This window comes from Mirounga leonina, unplaced genomic scaffold (genome assembly GCF_011800145.1).
Source record: "Mirounga leonina isolate KUSES-001 unplaced genomic scaffold, KU_Mleo_1.0 Mir_153, whole genome shotgun sequence".
NCBI lineage: Eukaryota > Metazoa > Chordata > Mammalia > Carnivora > Phocidae > Mirounga > Mirounga leonina.
This window is the reverse complement of record NW_023270387.1, coordinates 15,203,884-15,208,793: the sequence shown is the minus strand read 5'-3', so window position 1 is coordinate 15,208,793 and position 4,910 is coordinate 15,203,884. Positions and strand designations below refer to the sequence as shown.

The window sequence follows — 4,910 nt, the reverse complement described above, 5'->3', positions numbered from 1 at the left end:
AAAGGAAACCCCATAAAGTTATCGGCTGATTTTTCAGCAGAAACTATGCAGGCCAGAAGAGAGTGGCAACATATATTCAAAGTGATGAAAGGAAGAAAACCTACAACCAAGAATATTCTACCTGGCAAGGTTATCATTCAGAATTGAAGGAGAGAAAGTTTCCCATACAAACAAAAATTTTAAAAGTTCACCCCACTAAGCCACCCTTAAAAGAAATGTTAAAGGGTCTTCTTTAAGGAGAGAAAAAAAAAAAGGCCATAACTAAAAGAATTATGAAAAGAAAAAATTTCACTGATATAAAGCTAGTACAGAGGTTAAAAGACAAAAGTACTAAAACCAAATATATCTACAATAATTAAAGGATATACAAAATAAAAAGATGTAAAATATGTCATATACATTGATACACAGAGTAAAAATGTAGTGCTTTGAGAATGTGTTTGAACTTAAGTCACTATCAACTTAAAATAGATTGCTATATATATACGGTATTATATATGAATCTCATGGTAACCAAAAACCAAAAACCTATAATAGATACACAAAAAAATAAAGAGAAAGAAATCTAAGCATAACACTAAAGAAATTCATCAAGTAAGAAGGGAAGAGAGCAAGAGAGGGAAGAGGTACAGAGAACAAAAAAGCAAAAGACAATTAATAAAATGGCAATAAGTATATACCTATCAATAATTATTTTTTTTTAAAGATTTTTTTTAAATTTACTCATTTGAGACACAGAGATACAGAGAGAGAGCATGAGCAGGGGGAGCAGCAGAGGGAGAGGGAGAAGCAGACTCCCTGCTCAGCAAGGAGCCCGATGCGGGACTCGATCCCAGGACCCTGGGATCATGACCTGAGCCGAAGGCAGACGCTTAACCATCTGAGCCACCCAGGCGCCCCAATAATTACTTTAAATATAAATGGGCTATATGTTCCAATCAAAAGACATAGGGTGACTGAATGGATAAAAAAACAAGACTAATCTATATGCTGCCTACAAGAGACACATGTCAGACCTAAAGAAACATGCAGATTGAAAGTGAAGGGAGGGCGCCTGGGTGGCTCAGTTGGTTAAGCAACTGCCTTCGGCTCAGGTCATGATCCTGGAGTCCCTGGATCGAGTCCCGCATCGGGCTCCTGCTCGGCAGGGAGTCTGCTTCTCCCTCTGACCCTCCCCACTCTCATGTGCTCTCTCTCATTCTCTCTCTCAAATAAATAAATAAAATCTTTAAAAAAAAAAAAAAAAGAAAGAAAGTGAAGGGATGAGAAAAGATACCCCATGCAAATGAAAGTGAAAAAAAAAAGCTGGGGTAGCAATACTTATATCAGACAAAATGAACTTTAAAACAAAAACTGTAACAGAAGACAAAGAAAGGCATGACATTGTGATAAGCAGATCAATCCAACAAGAGAATATAACAATTATAAATATTTATGCACCCAACACAGGAGCAACTGAATATACAAAGCTAATATTAACAGACATAAAAGGAGAAATTGACAATAATACAATAATAGTAGGGAACTTTAACACCCCACTTACATCACTGGATAGATCATCCAGACAGAAATCAATAAGGAAACAGTGACTTTGAATGACACATTAAACCAGACGGACTTAACAAGATAAATACAAAATATATACAGAACATTCCATCTAAAAAGGAGCAGAATACACATTCCATTCAAGTGCACATGGTACATTTTCCAGGATAGACCACATGGTAGACCAGAAAACAAGTGTCCGTAAATTTAAGAATAAAATCATATCAAGCATCTTTTCCAACCAAAATAGTAAGAAAGTAGCAGTTTCCAGAAAAAAACTACTAAAAACACAAACATGTGGAGGCTAAACAACATGCTACTAAACAACCAATGAGTCAATGAAGAAATCAAAGAGGAAATCAAAAAATGCCTGGAGACAAATGAAAATGGAAACACAATAGTTCAAAATCCTTGGGACACAGCAAAAGCAGTTCTGAGGGAAATTCACAGTGATACAGGCCTACCTCAAGAAATAAGAAAAATCTCAAATAAATAATCTAACTTTATAATTAAAGGAATTAGAAAAGGAACAAATAAAGTCCAAGGATAGTAGAAGGAAGGAAATAATAAAGATCAGAGTGGAAATAAATGAAATACAGACCAAAAAAACTAGAAAAGATCAATGAAACTAAGAGCTGGTTTTTTGAAAAGACAAACAAACCCAACCCATCAAAAGAGAGAGAACTCAAATAAATAAAATCAGAAATAAAAGATAGATTATAATTGACACCACAGATATACAAAGGATTACAAGAAACTACTATGAGGGACACCTGGGTGGCTCAATCAGTTAAGCAGCCAACTCTTGGTTTCAGCTCAGATCGTGATCTCATGGTCATGAGATCCAGCCCCGTGTCAGGCTCTGCACTCCATGCAGCTTGTGCTCCCTCTCTCTCTCTCAAAAAATAGATAAAATCTTGGGGCGTCTGGGTGGCTCAGTTGGTTAAGCGACTGCCTTCGGCTCAGGTCATGATCCTGGAGTCCCGGGATCGAGTCCCGTATCGGGCTCCTTGCTCAGCAGGGGGTCTGCTTCTCCCTCTGACCCTCCCCCCTCTCATGTGCTCTCTCTCTCTCATTCTCTCTCTCAAATAAATAAATAAAATCTTTAAAAATAAATAAATAAATAAATAAAATCTTAAAAAAAAAAAGAAAGAAAGAAATACTATGCAAAGTTATACACCAACAAACCTAGAGGAAACAGATAAATTCCTAGAACCATATACAATCTTCCAAGACTGAATCAGGAAGAAAGAGAAATTCCAAATTCATTCTATGAGCCCAGCATTACCTTAATACCAAAACCAGACAAAAACACTAGAAAAGAAAGAAAGAAAGAGAAAGAGAGAGAGAGTAAGCCACTGGGTGGCTCAGTCAGTTAAGCATCCAATTCTTGATTTCAGCTCAGGTCTCGATCTCAGAGTTGTGAGTTTAAGCCCTGCATTGGGCTCCATGCTGGGTCTTGAACCTACTTAAGAAAGAGAGAGAGAGAGAGAGAGAGAGAGAGAAAAGAACAGGCCAATATTCCTGATGAACACAGATGCAAAATTCCTTAAAAAATATTAGCAAACTGAATTCAACAATATATTAAAAAGATGATTCACCACAATCAAGTGGAACTTATCCCAGGGATGCAAGGATGGTTCAATAACCACAAATCAATCAACATGGTACTCCATATTAACAAAATGATGGGTAAAAGTCATATGAGCATCTCAATAGATACAGAAAAACATTTGAAAAAAATTCAACATCCATTCATGATAAAAACTCTCAACAAAATGGGTATAGAGGGAACATGCCTCAACATAATAAAGGCCACATATGACAAGATCACAGCTAACATCATAGTCAATGGTAAAAAGCTGAAAGCTTTTTCTCTAAGATCAAGAACAAGACAAGAATGTCCACTTTCACCACGTGTATTCAATATAGTACTGGAAGTCCTACCCATAGCAATCAGACAAGAAAAAGAAATAAAACACATCCAAATTGGTAAGGAAGAAGTAAAACTGTCACTATCTGCTGACGACATGATACAATAAAGAGAAAACCCTGAAGACTACACACACACACACACACACACACACAAGCAATCTGTTAGAATAAACAAATTCAGCAAAGTTTCTGTATACAAAATTAATATACAGAAATCTGTTGTGTTTCTACACACCAATAATAAACTAGCAGAAAGAGAAATTAAGAAAACAATCCCATTTACAATTGCATCAAAAAGAATAAAATACCTAGGAATAAATTTAACAAAGGAGGTGAAAGAGCTATACTCTGAAAACTGTAAGATATTAATGAAAGAAATTGAAGATGACTCAAATAATGGAAAGATATACCATGTTCATGAACTGAAAGAATATTGTTAAAATGTTCATACTACCCAAAGCAATCTACAGATTCAATGCGATCCCTATCAGTGCTCACTTCAGCAGCACGTATACTAAAAGTGAAACAATACAGAGAAGATTAGCATGGTCCCTGCACAAGGATGACATGCAATGCAATCCCTATTAAAATACCAGCAGTATTTCTCACAGAACTAGAACAAAAATCCTAAAATTTTTATGGAACCACAAAAGACCCCAATAGCCAAAGCAATATTGAGAAAAAAGAACAAAGCTGGAGATACCACAGTCTCAGATTTCAAACTTTACTACAAAGCTATAGGAAAAAAACAGTACAGTACTGGCACAAAAACAGATACACAAATCAATGGAATCGAATAGGCAGCCCAGAAATAATCCCACACTTATATTGTCAATTTTTGACAAAGGAGGCAAGAAGATACAATGGATAAAAGACAATCTTTGGTAAGTGGTATTGGGAAAACTAGACAGATACATGCAAAAGAACGAAACTGGACCATTTTCTCAAACCATACACAAAAATAAACTATGAGGGTTCTAGAGGGGAGGGAGGTGGGAGGATGGATTAGCCTGGTGATGGGTATTAAAGAGGGCATGTACTGCATGGAGCACTGAGTGTTATATGCAAACAATGAATCATGGAATACTACATCAAAAACTAATGATGTAATGTATGGTGATTAACATAACAATAAAATATTTTTTAAAAATGGATTACAGACCCAAATGTAAAACCTAAAGCCATAAAAATCCTAAAAAAAAAACATAGGCAGTAACCTCTTATACATCAGTCTTAGCAATATTTTTTTAATTTGTCTCCTCAGGCATTGGCAATAAAAGCAAAATAAACAATTGGGACTACATCAAACTAAAAAGCTTTTGCACAATGAAGAAAACCATCAACAAAATGAAAAGGCAACCTCCTGAATGGGGAAAGATATTTGCAAATGATATATCTGATAAGAAGTTAATATCCAAAATATATAAAGA

The 4,910-nt window shown here is 35.6% G+C and overlaps 1 pseudogene; it reads left to right on the top strand.

Moving 5' to 3' along the window:
- The first annotated feature begins 3,970 nt into the window (after nt 1-3,970).
- LOC118013565 lies at nt 3,971-4,069 on the top strand (annotated as a pseudogene).
- The last annotated feature ends 841 nt before the right edge of the window (nt 4,070-4,910 follow it).